This window comes from Microcebus murinus, chromosome 29 (assembly GCF_040939455.1).
Source record: "Microcebus murinus isolate Inina chromosome 29, M.murinus_Inina_mat1.0, whole genome shotgun sequence".
NCBI classification, from domain to species: Eukaryota; Metazoa; Chordata; class Mammalia; order Primates; family Cheirogaleidae; genus Microcebus; species Microcebus murinus.
The window spans coordinates 9,151,249-9,166,545 of record NC_134132.1 but is presented as its reverse complement, the minus strand read 5'-3'; the positions used below and the strand labels follow the sequence as shown (position 1 = coordinate 9,166,545).

Below are 15,297 nucleotides of genomic sequence, written 5' to 3'. Positions count from 1 at the left end.
AAAGTATTTTTCTTTTTATTTACATATTGCATACTTTTAAGACTTTTTTTTTTTACTGTATCATATGTCACTTTAATTTTTTTTTTAAAAAAAAGCTTTTAGAACCCCACACCAAATCAAAACAAAAAACAAAGTGGTAAGTAATTTGGGTTTTCTGAACACCCAACTCAATGTCTGATAGAGAGCTTCATATTCTCATAGATAAGTGGTTCCCAAACTGTTGATTACAGTTCACTCTCAAAATGCCATAAAATAGCTATTTGATGATTAAAACAGTTTGGAAATGCATCCTATATATCATCTTCTTGGTAATTTACAGTATACCTGATTAAGTTAAACCTTTAAAACCTGGTAGTAAAGATGTATTTTGGACTTTAACTCACAGAGTTGGAAGTGGGCAGGATGCCTCTTCTAAGAGGTGTCTGAAAATACGTGTGTGTAAATGAGTGTTTGTTTGTCACAGATTGCATAGACATTATTGATAGTGAGCTGGGACCAGGGATGCTAAAAGTGCTACAGTACAGAAAACAGTTTCACAAAACAAAAATATCAAACTTCTTAAAACACCAAAGTTGCCTCATTAAAAAAATACGTTTTTAGCAAGCTTAGTAAGATGTAAAACAGTACATTTTTAGCATTCTTATTTACATAACATAGAATAGTGATTGTTCCAAAATTAGTATTTTTAAAGCTATATATTTCAATGTGTACCTCCCCTCTTCATAGTCTACTAAGTATCTTAAAGATATATTAAAACTAATGTGTCTGAAATAGAACTCCAGATTTATACTCCCTGCCAAAACTCCTACTTCCCCAAATCAAAATTTTTTTTCATCTTAGCAAAAGGGCCTACCAGCCATTCATTTGTTCAAGACAGAAGTCATGAGGCTAAATTTTTGTCATTCCAACTGCAAAATATGTTTGACTGATTTTATTTCCCAAATCATGAAAGGTAAAAACCTAAAGTGAGGGTATAATATAAACATAAAATCAGAAATATTAAAAATAGAGACTTCTTTTCTTTTCTTTTCTTTTCTTTTTCTTTCTTTCTTTCTTTTTTTTTTTTTTTTTGAGACAGAGTCTCACTCTCTTGCCCGGGCTAGAGTGCTGTGACATCAGCCTAGCTCACAGCAACCCCAAACTCCTGGGCTCAAGCGATCCTCCTGCCTCAGCCTCCCAGGTAGCTGGGACTACAGGCACATGCCACCATGCCCGGCTAGTTTTTTCTACTTTTAGTTGTTTGGATTTCTTTTTCAAGAGTGAGATGGGGTCTCACTCTTGCTCAGGCTGGTCTCGAACTCCTGAGCTCAAGCAATCCTCCCGCCTTGGCCTCCCAGAGGAAACATTTTTTCTTTAAAGGAGAAGAAAAAATTAGAATAGAAAAAAAAAAAAATAGAGTTAGAAAAACGAAGACTAAAATTTCAAGAAATGGAGGGTAAACTAAAGTTTGAAAACAAACTGTTACCTGAACTACTTTGAAAAGCAGCCGAGTGGTGGTGTCTCTGCATCCTCTTCCCATACTGCTTCTTACCTCCCACTGCAAATGCTCACACACATACATGTTCACACACACACATATGCTCACACGGATGTTCCTCTGCTCAGAGTCAGGCTGCTGGCCTCACCTGGGGTCTGTGACCCTGAAAATAAAGTAGCAGATGCAGGGTTGTCTTTGGTAAGCAGGAGTCACTCAGCAGTCTCTCCCTATCCTGCTCCTCTAAGAAATCTCAGATGTAGCTGGAGCAAATTAAACTTCTGGAATTGGAGGCAAAAATGACCTATCTGCTGATAGATATTATTTTTTTTTATTTTTAATTGTGTTGTTCCACTTTCCCCTTTGTTTTAGCACCAGTCTTTTCTTATGAAATACCTTGTTTTCTATTCCCACTTGTCTCTCTTCTTTCTCCTGGCTGCTTTCTAATCCCTTTTTTCTTTTAACCTACTTTGAGACTTTTGTGATGCTTTGTTGTATTTTCCATGAAAATGGAAAGAAAGACAACTCCACGAAAAAAGAGTTGTGCATATATTTTAAAATGTATACATTTATAAATCCTTTAATCCATTCCTTTATTTTTAAAAGTAATAGTTGATGGAAATAAATGTTATCATGTATTTAATAAATATTTATTGAATATCTATGTTTAGTAGAAAAATAGAAATTTTAGAATGTTATTTTTACAATGAGTCCATTTTTGTGAAATACGTATACATATGTGACAGAAATTTCTCTGGAGAGTGGAAATGAGAAAAAATTTATTTTTTAAATGATTCTGTATACATATCACATTTACAATGAATATATGTTACTTTTGTAGTAAGAAAATAAATTAATATTTCAGCTCTTGATTTGGGAACCCGACAGTTATATCATAGAGATAACGTCATTTGAAAGGTGCTCTGTCCATAGGAGGTTCTTTACCAGCCAGGCAAAGAAGGCCCAGTGCCAGCATTGGCACAACAAGGGCATTTATTGCCATTATGTGCACGAGCAGTACAGATTGTCTCTGTAAAACATCTGAAGTTTATTGCTGGTGTAATAAATTTTCATTACATTTCACTTATAGTAAAGGAATATATGGTCAAGTCTGAAACATTGCTCATTTGAATCTTCTGTAAGTGAAAGATGACACGCTGTGTCCTGAGGTACTTGAAAAGAATGTATAATTAAAGGAGATCACATTTTCAGTGAGAGGTTCAAAAGAGTAGCTAGTGTTCTTTAGCCAAGACTATGAATATGCAATTAGCAAAAGATTTTAAAAGTACAGGGCAAAAAAAAAAAAAAAAAATCTCATGTTAATAGAGTAAAATTCTTAAAAATATATCTTTGATTCCAGAGGTAGCTGAAGTGATTTCTTATCTTCATTAAGTGGGATGAATAAAGAACAGGATATTATAAACAATTAATTATAATGAAATAAAGATGATCATGGATCCTGGGCCTGATTCTCCTATTGAAGTATTTCTTTTAATCATGGATTAGCATTTGATTTGGTTTGAACATTGTTGGATTAGCCCACATGATGTAAGACATATTCGTCCTTGCATATTTCCCCCTGTTTATTCTAAGTTTATTGTATTGATTCTGCCTTATGAATCAAATAACGGTGTGAAATGAAAATGTAGATGACATAGGAGGCATGTTCTTTTAAGAGGATGAAGGGAAAGAGGGGGAATTTAAATACCTTGCAGTGGTCAGGAAGAGGACATAGTGAAACCAAAAATAGGGGTGGCCAAAAGGCACCCCTGAAAAAATGTTAGGTTGATCAGTGAACCATAAACAGGCTAATTTTAGGACACTTGCAGCTTTAAAAATTATAATTTCTTAGTTCCATCCAAGAGTATTTCCATATTCTTTAAGCCCAAGATGGGATCCTATTCTATGCAAAAGTTATATCAGTACATGATATTCTGTTTTTTCTTATTGTGTGTTATGGACATCCCTCCAATATCAGTACATTAATTCTACCTTGTTTTTTCTGATACCTGTATAGTATAATATCCAAGTATATGAAAATAGTAAAATTGTATTTGACACTTCCCTTATTCTTGAGCATTTAGGTTGTTTCCACTTGGTTATTATTTTTTTTAAATGCTGCAAAAAATTTTCATGTGTATATACATACACATACACACACATATATATTCATATTGTGTATAGAGATATGTACATATTAATATTTGAAATGCATATATATACACACTTAAGTGTTATATCTGTAAAGAAAATTCTTAAAATGTAGAATTATATATGTGTATATGAAATATACACATATACATTGTGTGTGCATACACACATACAATCAAACCTATATTTGAGCAATTGCATTTATAAGGACACTTATTAAAAGTAGAAATGCTGTGTTGAAGGGTATGCATACTTTAAAATGTGGAAAATATTTACATAGTCAATTTATTTTGTCATCTATGTTTATTGTCATACATAGAAAGACCTACTTTTACTTCAAGATTTAAAAAAACAAAAAAAGTCTTGTTTGTTCTAATATTTTATGACTTCAACTTTTATGATTGATTTTTTGATGTAGGTTGAATTTATAGTGAAGAAAAGAATAAGGGAGGAATACAAATATATAGTGAGAAAAATCAAGGCTTAAATAGTTAAATACCACTTGCTCATGGTCATGGTTCTCCAGATATCTAGGCCAATGGTAGATATAAATGTTGTGTGTGAGAATATCTTAAACATAAATGACATATTTAAAAATTTATATGAATATTTCTTATGAAATATCCGTGTTCTAAATATGTTTGTTCATTTTTCTAGAACTTTAATCAAAAGAAACTTTGAAATGAATTTTAAAAAGAAACTTTTACTTTGGAATTAATGACTTTTGAGACATGAAGATAATACAGTAATACCCAAATAATAACGTTTAATAAAGGAGTCAAATATAACTGATGATTTGACTCTCCAGAAAGAGCTAATATCCTGTATCATGCACTCTATACTGAGTGTGTATTGCAGGGAAGGATATTATACTAAACCATATTGAAAATATTAGCAGTTTAGAATCCAGAGAAGGCAAAGGCATCCTAAGGAGCCAGGAGAGTAATAAAGAATGTTTGAAACTTGAAAGGATGATGAAAATAGGAAGTTGAAAATATTAATTTACAGACTGTAAATATTAATTACAATTCCTTATTGTTATTGTTAGTGTCTTTTACATGGTAGGAAATAAAAAATGTTTGTATTATATTGAACTGAATTGGATGTGCACAGAAATCTATACTGGAATTAAAAATCCTTAATTTTTAAATCTTTAAAAACTAAGTATCAAATGGACTAGGGAAGGTGGATTAGGAAAGCAATGGACTTTGTTACAGAATTTTTCTTTTGAATACTATAATTAATCCATGCCATGGGTCCAAGGTTCTCATCACTACCTTAGAAAGGTTTTTATACTTATCATTTGAATTTTATTTAATGAGTTGCTTGAGTCTTTTGCACTTTCTCCTACACATTATCCATTTTGGTCAGTGACAGGTCAACAACCTTAAAAATGGTGAGAAAGTCTTATTCTGTGTTCTTCTAAATTATTATTTTTTTCCTTCTATGGACTGGCATTGCTCTGTTGATTACATTGGAGAAAGAAACTCTGAAAAATATTTTCTTCATTTCTGATACTTCTAATTATGGAAGTAACATGCATCACTTGAAGATAATTAGAGGCAAAGAATCCCCATGACTTTAGACAACAGATCCCCAGATATGGATACATTGCTTGCAGTACTTGAGTTTGACATGACAGCTACCAGGTGTTACAGGCTTACTTGTTTTTAAAGTAAAAGAAAAAACAATTCTAAGCACCTTCTCAAATGAAGCAGAACAGATTCTGCCAGCATAAAATGCCTGGCTTACATTTCAACAAAGTAAATTCCAGCTGTTTTAACCAAGGAACAAACAACCTGTTTCCGTACACATGAATTATAATGTTCCCAAATCTTCTGTTCTCAAATATCACTCACATGCACCTCAGGTGCTCGAGAAACAGGGTGGATTCTTGCCAAGCTCCTGAGGAGGAGCAGGCATTGTTTGACTGATTGAAATCATTACATCTGAGCTCCACTTCTTAGTTTTTTGTTTGTCAGAAAATATGCTTTTGAAACTAGCCATGATCTTTTTGATATGTTCATTGACCTTTCTCATTCAGGTGTAAAATCTAAACTGGACTAAAGAAAAGATATTGTCTTCATTTTCATGGTGGTTTTTGTTTGCTCTTACAAAAGTGCTTATTTTAAGGTAAAATTAATTAGATGTCTCCTTATTCGCTTTATCAAAGTATCCTTGTGCATGTATTTATGCAGATACAGATACAGGTACAACACCTGACACATAAGTGATCAATAAATCTTTCTTCATCATGTGAATAAGTGCTATTTTTCTTGCATATAATTCTCCCAGTCTGGAATGGTATTTTATATCTCTTAATTAAAGAGTTTATCATATGTGTATCATTTATTGCTTAGGCAATATGTCTGTTTTGCAACCTTCAGTGTCTTATTCAGAAAAGAACTTTATTAGCTCTACCTCTTGATCTGAAGCATGTGCTACTTTATATTATTCTTTATTGGATGTGTCTAGCTTGTAAACAGAGAAGACAGAAGGCCATGCCTTATGTATAGAAACCTAGAACAGTTCCCTATAGCTCAGAGACAACCAGCTATTGTTGATGATAATATGCTTACAAGGACACATGAATTTATCCCACCATTTACAAATTCTGCAGAGGCACTGAACCAGACTCTTTTAAACTTCTGTGTCAGTCTAGTAAACTCTCAGAGTAAATTTTCAAAATTTAGTTGCTAAAATAGTTCTTATTAATAATATATGAAAATATTGTTACTTAAATGTTACAGACTTCATGAAATAAATAAAAAATGCTTTTTGTTTGATATAATCCCAAGTGTGTTAGAAAAGATTTGACACTCTTTTGTAGATTATAATGTAGATGTAATGAGATTATAATGAGATCCTTTGATAGATATATTTCCTTTAAAAAAATCCAATAAAATAGCTTTTTATATGTTGCATCTCTTTTTCCAATTTGTTTCCATTATATAGTTAGACAAGTTAAAAAAAATAAATGCAACTTTGGATATAATAAAACAGATAACTTGTGAAGAGAGATGACTAGTCTTTCTAAATTTTTTTAACTACTCTTTTGATGATTTTTAATTGAAGTCCAAAGTTAATTTTTTCACCCTTGAGTATTTAAATGCTGTAGTCTAAGACTAAGTTGTGGTGCTCTAAATGTAACAAATTAAATTTTCTGTGCATGCATGTATGATTTTCATTTTTACAAAACTGTTACACTTTCTATGTCATCATGATACTAACAGTTTTCTTTTATTTTTAGTAATTATCCAAAATTAAATTTAAAAATGTTTAGCTTCAATTACAACTATTTTTTTTCCTTTCAATTTTGAAACACCATTTATTTTATGACTTTTTCATTTTCTTTACTTGAATGGTAGGATTCACACCTAAAAATCATGTTCCTGTACTCACAAAGGAAAGGTTTATTTCTCATTCATGCTAAGTCTGCTATGGATGAACCCAATCTCCTCCATTCTATAGCTATGACACTGGTACAGTTAGCTTCCAAAGTTGTGTGGTACAAGAAGAGGGGAAGATGTTATGTTTTTAAATGCCAAGGCTAAGAATTGTATATATCATTTTTCCATTCTAATCCTATTGGCCAGAATTCAGTCACATGATCCCAGTGAGCTGCAAGGAATGCTGGAAAGTAGGGGAAAGCAGAAGCCTCAACAATCTTAGAGATCATTGAGAAGTAAAGTGAGAGTTGAAATGAGCTAATTTTTACCATTTAATTTTATATTTAAATCCCAGTTTGATATCAAAAGGACATATATGTAACACATACATATATATCAAAAGCATATATATATAACATATATATTCACCTCAAAATTATTTTTACTTAGCTTCTAGATCACCCTTTTCAATACCTATTTATTGAAATATATCTGGAAAAAAATTAAATGTGAAACGCTGAAAAATAATGCTCCAGCTCTCCAACTCTCTAAACCAGAATAAACAAATCATATATCTTGACTCAGCTTAATCTCCAAACCACATTATAAGCACAATTTGTGGCAAATTGCCTATTTCTTTTCCTACTCTCTTCTGACATTCTACCAATTGTATTTTATCTCTGATGACTTTTAATTCTTGGCTCTGCTTTCCATATATGACCCCACTCCTGCTCCTCTATAATTAGTATTGGCACTTAGAATTCAGATTCCCCCTGTGAACTTGATTCACTACTAAGATTAGTGAGATTTCAGCTTTTTGTGGAAAATCACCAATTCTAGTTCCTCTGAGGCCATTTTCAGATGTATGGTGGTGTTCAGTGAAAGGTATTTAGGTGTATTTTGAGAAGGTATCCAAATTTTATTTAAACCATACATATTCTCCAGAAAAAAAGCTCAACTCCTCAGGAATCTTAAAATATCTTAAAGTAACATGTATCAATTTTTCTCTATTCAATTCATCTAAATCAAACTTTTAGCAAGCAACATGTATGTGTTAATTTTTATAATAAACAGTAAGCTCCCATCTTGCTCTGTGAGAGTAAACTAATTTTTATATAAACTCCCATCTCAAAATAAATTTTTATTAGTAAAACTTCTGTTGTTCACTGAACCCTGACTGAAAGATCACTCAAATAAAAACTTCCTAATGGTATAATGCCAGGTATTGTGTAGCTATTAAAGAGATTTCATTATATTTTCATGAATATTAATTTCCTTCCAAATAATTAAGATAACTGCCAAAATGACTTAGTCAGAAAGACAGAAAGCAGTCATTATACCATTTTATGTATGAAGTAGGCATCACACAAGATTTTAAAATATATATGTATAATGCCAATAGCAACTAAACATTCAAATTTCCCTCCTTCCATCCCTTTTCCTCAGACATTTAAAAATATATTTCCCTGTTTTCTCCTCAATTTGCTATCAATTGCAACAAAAAAAAAACCTCTTCTAATTTAGGGAAAGATACAGCATTCAACCATCAAATAATGTATTTTTGTTTAAAAGATGTTTCAAATGGAGGACCTTAAATATAATTGCAACTAAAGTGTAATCTGTGTTACTTGATGATAGAGAGTCTATGTTCTCATGGATGGGCTATAACACCAGAGAGGGCTTATAATGATTTCATATGTACAATTGTGCGTAATTATTTAGTAAGTGATACCCCACTGAAGAGCATGATTATACACTCTCCTTCATTCTTGTGATAGGCATGGCTTCCAGAAACCCCACTTATGATGGAACTTTTCTGCATTTCTGTAATTTACTGGCAGTCTAAAATAGAATCATTTGTGAAATAAGCTTATACTGAGCAGAGATTCTCAATATAATAGTAATTATGCATTCCAAACTCTCTAAATGAATTTCAAGTATACACTGCTCTATGGGTCATAGGAAGATCAAATAATGGGCTTCCTTATAACTCTCTATAAGTTCATCCCATGCTTAATGATCCATTACTGGCATAATAAGGGCTTAAACAAAAACTATTGATGATAAAATTCTAATGTTAAGCTAAAGTCTGGAATATTTCAGGCTCTTAATATACCCAAAGGATAATTTTAAAAGACTAATAATTGGCCTTAGGGGTCACAAGAGTAAAGACATGAGCACCGCAATAATTTTTCTTAATATTAACTAGGAGTGACTATCATTAATATTTATCCATTTAATAAACTTTTAAATGAGAGGGAAAGTTTACACAATAAGGAATATGGATATATTTTATTCATCCTGATATATTAGTCAGTTTCCACAGTTTAAACAAGATGAAAGCAGCATGGATTTTTGCAACAGTAATAATAATTAGAGTAGTATAGTAACTGGATCTGGGAATAATAAAGCAACTAATTGGGTAATTCAATGCACCTATTTGAATCCTTTACATACTATATCCTGTGAACTTTTACCAACGATGAAGACAAAAATTAGAGTAACTTACCCAATGTCACATAACAAACAAATGGTGAAATCAGGAATTTAGCTATGGCCGTCCAATTCCAGAACCTGAATTTAGTTGATGGTAGTGGAGCTGAAGGATAACAAGCTACACACAAAGAAAGGTTTTTCTATTTTCAAAGACATTTCGATTATTTGCTTGGTGGTATTTCTTTTTTCTTATCTATATCATTTTTAGATGAGTAAAGAGCCAGATTAAACAAAATAAATAAAGGTAATCTCGAGAGTGAGGCAGAAATATAAATTGTTGAGAGAACAGTAACCAAATTGGGTCATTCTTTGTGAATAAAGCAAATATAATCACATTTCTTCACAAATAACCTGAAGAATTAAAGTACCAGCACTGAATCATTGCAGTGAGAAATGCCTATCTATCTACTCTGGGTAGATGAATAACAAGTATCAATTTTATAAAGTGTTTCTCTTAAACAGAAAAAAAAGAAGCATTACTTCACTTGTGATTTAAGAAATATTTTCCAAATCCATATTTCTACTATAACTTTGTGATCTTTAATGGATAGAACACGGAATCAGTTATCAGAAGTCTGGGGCATTGACCTAGGGTACTATTCATTTGCTCTTTGACCTAGACAGACTGGTCACCTCTCTAAACTTTAATATCTGCCTTTCCTTGTAAAATTAGGCTTTTAATTTCTTCTTTACCTAGTTCATGGGCTTGTTTTCACAATCTCTTGTGGTATTTTGTACACACACATTTTTGTGTGTTTGCATATACGTATACATATTTAGGAGTTATACCTATTTAGGGATGTATGTATGCAATTAAAAACAAAAAAAACTTACACTAAATCATTTAATAACCTGCTATTTTTTCTTTGTGTAGATTGTTTAACTGCATTTAAAATAGTACTTACACTGAAGTAATGCATTTCATTGCCACAAACCCATTGTATTAGTAGAATCAATTTTGTGTTTATGCAAATATTAGTAAGGTACAAAGACACATGCTGTAGTAGAGTCATTCTGTCAATCTAATTAGCTTTGCTTTGTTTCCACCAGTCTAGCAGTATCTTCTTTGGAAAGAAGCCCAAAGAAGTATGGTAGGAAGTTAGACTGAAAGATAAAGCAGCAGAGGTCAGACCAGATAAGACAGTAACTCGTGATTTATCTTCTGAGTCTCTGTGAATCCCATTTGGTTTCATAGCACAGATGACTATTGGCCTCTTCTTTGAAGGTTCCGTGCCTGCTTGTTGAACAGCCATCTCCTTGAAAACAAACAAGAAATTTGACATAATCCCTGAATTGCTACCATTTCATTCCTTCTTAGTAATAATATTTCCAAACAGGAGGGAAAAGCATAGGGCTATTTTTCGATAGTCGATATTCTCTTGCTCTGTGCTCCTTTGGAATTTCATACCATATAGGAGTACTTCCTTTTGGGTACATGTAGAGTGCAAGATTCATACATAAACAAGAAAACTTCAAGATTTAGCAGTGCTATTTCACATCTATTTCTGAGAATAGAGGGCTTGCACAAAAAGCTTTTGAACCACAGAGGCAAAGGGTCAATATCTATAATATGCAAAAATCTCTTACAAATAAATTATCTTGTATTTTCTCATAGAAATCTGTAAAATATTTTCAGATGACTCATGAATAAAATATAATTGCATGTCTTTTCCTATTAACTTAATGCCTTTACTGAGGTAGATTTTGTAGATTTTTAAATGTAATTATCAAGGTATAATATTAATTCAGAAGATGCCAAGGAAACAGAGCATTTGGTGCAAATCATATCAAAAAACAAATCAAAGGAAACACATTCAAATGGAAAATGAATACAGATATTCAAACTTACTAGTTTTAAAATATACTTTAAAACTTACTAGTTTTAAAAATATACTTAACTTAAAATATACTTAACAAAATATACTTACAGAATTACTGCTTTATAGCCATTAAACCTAAAAACAAACAAAAACAAACTAGCAACATCAGTTGCTGGCTGGAATACTTGAAAATGCATATATTGCTGGTAGAAATATGAATTTTTACATCATTTTTAAAAGCATTCAGTCAACATCTACTAAAATTAAATTATAAATGGTCTTTGACCTGACAACCTTTTGCTGAAAATCCATCAAGCAGCTGTAAAACCACCAGTGCTTAAACAAACATACGTGTACAATTACTTATTTGCAACGTTATCCTAAATACTAAAGATGGATTGATGATCCATTGATATTAGAAAACCTGGGTAAATATAATGTGTACTTTTATATTGCCAAAACCACTTAAAATACGTTATAGTAATAAATTTTGTAATCATATGTGTTAAAGCTTGCAAGTTAGAAATCTAGAGAAAGTAGCAAGTGCAATCAACACACTAGCCCTCAGTATCTACTAATTGTTCCAAAGAAAGAAATCCTTTTCAAGTAATGTAATTCTAAATCATCTAGCTATATGGATGATAAATATAAAATCAATAAATGAATATAGTTACACATTCATCACACCCTTGACAATGCACTAGTTTACTAAAATAATTGTTTTCCCTCACCACTTATAGAAGTTTTGAAACTATTTTTTCATAAAGTCATTACTTATAACAATGCTAAATTTAACAAAAGGAGGGCTCTACATTAAACTTTAATTTAATAAAAGCATTTCTACATGAGGATCATCTCCTGAAATCTAGATATATAATGCTTAAATGTAGCTTGATTCAAATAGAGTAATTAAAATAGCTAAAGGGTTAGATGGAAAGCATTTTTTTTTTTTTTGGATATTTTACTTTGTTTCTCTCAGCCAGACCTTTAAAATGACCTGGAAAGCAAATGAATCAAAGTTAATATCTTAAGTTACAGCCTCACAGACTCATTTTATATTGACTTTGATACTACAAATGCAGGTATTAGGACGATAGGAAGTTTTTTCTGTATTCTAACCGTGATGGAAGGTCATAGAAGTGAACCTACACATCTGCCATCTTCTGGCCAAAATGACATTTTAAGAAAATATTGGGATATTCTAAACTTTTTAAACGTCATGATTATATCTACATGGTTAACACATGTTAAGTTTCTTAGCTATCATCCTGCCAAAAAAAAAAAATTAGTAGGAAAAGACCTGGTTTTCTCACTGAATAAACTTGGAAAATTTCTTAGGCTTATAATCCTTGTTAGACAACCTGTACTTATTCTTTAATAGTAACTTACATAAAGCTTTTTAAAAATATATAATCCATTGTATTTATTGTACTTATATTGGACATAAAGCATTATTTGAGCATGTGTGTGACCTAGAAGTTGAAATAATGTAGCTTCAACTGCACACTTTGCTTCCCACTGTGGACTACGTGAGTACCTAAAATCTATTTCCTTAGACATTCTGGTAGCAAAGGATGCAGAAAACTTCTAGAGATAACATTTAAAGCAAAGGCTATTTGTGCCATTTCACATAAACATATATCTCTATCTATAGATAAAGCTAGATAGATCAGTTTGTTATTTGTTTATATGGAAAGGATAAAATATTAATAGCAGTTCTCACAGTATTGTATTAGATATCTATCTCGATATGATACCATGAGAACTGCTATTAATATTTTATCCTTTCCATATAAACAAATAACAAACTGATTTAATGTATTTATTCAAGACAGTATTTAAAAATATTATTTTGATTGTCGAGTCTTCAAAGCTCCTTTAGATACCTCAGATTATGTCTTTACATAGTGCATGATTTTTAAAATCTATGAAACTTAATAAGATGGTAATAGCCCACTTACATAGCTTAAAGTATTTAAAGTATATTGAATTGGCAGTTAAGCTATGTAGGTGGTCTCCTCTTGCAGGCTGTTTGATAAATATAAATCATTAAAATAATGGAAAATAAGTGAAGCTGAAGCAGAATCGAATGACTATTTATACAAAATAGTTATCAATTTCTACAATGATATTGGAACAAAAGTCAGTTGAGAATAAATTTAGAAACAAAAAATGCCCTTGAAGAAATCATAATCTTTTGGAAAAAGCTTTTCCTAATTGTGAATATGACTAATAATAATGAAGTCCCATGATAAACAAAATTTCTGTACACACCTGCTGTCACTATCAGCAGCAGGACAACTTTTTCTAGCCTGAGTTTGTTTGATTTTGACATATGGAAGTAGGGCGGGAACCAGTTACAAAAGGTATTTTCTCACACCTTGCTAGCCCATTTTGAAATGAGAATTCCATGTAATGACTGTATAGTTTTGACAAACTTTGACAGAAAATGCTATCGCAAATACAGATATTTCTTAAACCTGGGGATTCCTGGCTGGTCCTAGACTGACTTAACAGTCTATTTTCTTTCCTTCCCAAGTCCACGTCCCACAGATCTGGTCTATTTGGCTTTCTATTTATAGGTACCACTGATTGCTTTCAAGGTGCCATCCTGCACTCAATAGATTCCCTGAGGATCCAGCTTTCCTAACTTCTCTCCATGCTTGGAAGTTTGTTCATTTATTTGCATTTTTAAAAATTCAAAAAGCACCCAATTCCCATTCCCAGATGTGATCACTGTCAGGATTCCTGGGAAACATCCAGATCTATTTTATTGATAAATGAGCCTCAGTGTAAATACATCTGCCTTTTTACACAGTTTTAGCACTGATCTGCATCTTACTTTGCTCACTTAACAGTATATCTTGGAGATTGTTACACATCCACACATTTGGTACTATCTTGTTCTTTTTTAACACTAAAAAAATGAAGAACACATTCACACAGTAAATGTCTTGCTTATTTTAGCTGTCTGCATCGTTTTTCACAGCATGGATGAGCTACTGCTTATTAAACCAGGCCCCTGTATGTGTTTCAATCTTCTATCATAACACAGTGTTGCAATAAACATCAACATTTATCCTCTTGCATGTGTTTGAGTGTACCTTGGATAAATCGCTACAAGTGGCAACACTTGGTCATGTAGCTTGTAGATTTGATTTTTTTTTCACAGTAGTACCTGTTTTAATAAAGTATGAACATAATGTGTAAACTGTTGAATCTACACTAAGAAAAAAGGTGAAAGTCAAATACTTAAGTTACTCTTAAGTTCTACTATAAAAAAGACAGTACTTATCATTTCTTTCCGGGAAAAATACTCTCTTTCTTTACACATACACACACACACACACACATGCACACACACCCCAAACCAACCTAACTTGCTGAAAACATGCTGCTACAGCTATAGAAAAGACCATGAGTGAGGGGCCACAAAAGTCTTCTGTCTGAAAAAAAGATAGTCATAGGAACTCACTGGCAGCAGACTCCTGTAGAACTCAACACACGATTTTTCTTCTTCCATCTTGACTAGTAGGAGAGGAACATCCATGTAAAGGAGAACAATGAGCTCTTGCCCGGGAGAAGGAAAAAGAAGGTTTAAGGAGGTTTAGGTATCTGGAAACCTAGAATTAATTAATAAGACAAAAGAGCAAATTTAATTCTTTCACCAAGTCATTCGGATGTAGCAACAAGTAAATTTATTCTAGGATTTGTGGTTCCTCCCCCTGGGTATTTCTTACAGAGGGAGCTAAACCCAAAGGAGCTCACCAAATGGGAAATGATGAAATCTTGCTTTGTCAGGAGCTAAGTTTTCTTCTTTCTAGAAGAGCTTTTGTGCTAAGCTCCTTGGAAGAGATGGCTGTGGCCAGGAGGCCTTTCAGAGGGCTCTTGCTTCCTGCTTGCACACTTTTTTTTTTTCCTAATTTAAGGAAAAAAATTCATTATTATTTTTTTTTATTACCTCATA

General features: G+C 32.2%; 1 protein-coding gene and 1 long non-coding RNA gene across 3 annotated transcripts in view; one reads left to right on the top strand and one right to left on the bottom strand.

Annotated features, from left to right (window-relative positions):
- The window catches only part of CCSER1 (coiled-coil serine rich protein 1), an 899,545-nt gene that overhangs the window by 549,316 nt on the left and 334,932 nt on the right, over nt 1–15,297 (top strand). The gene's annotated exons all lie outside the window — the stretch shown is intronic.
- LOC105876349 (uncharacterized) lies at nt 1,218–15,223 on the bottom strand. Its single transcript, XR_001156423.2, has 3 exons — nt 14,806–15,223; nt 11,439–11,465; nt 1,218–10,766 (listed from the first exon to the last, which is right to left on the bottom strand). It is a non-coding gene; the product is annotated as an uncharacterized LOC105876349 (long non-coding RNA).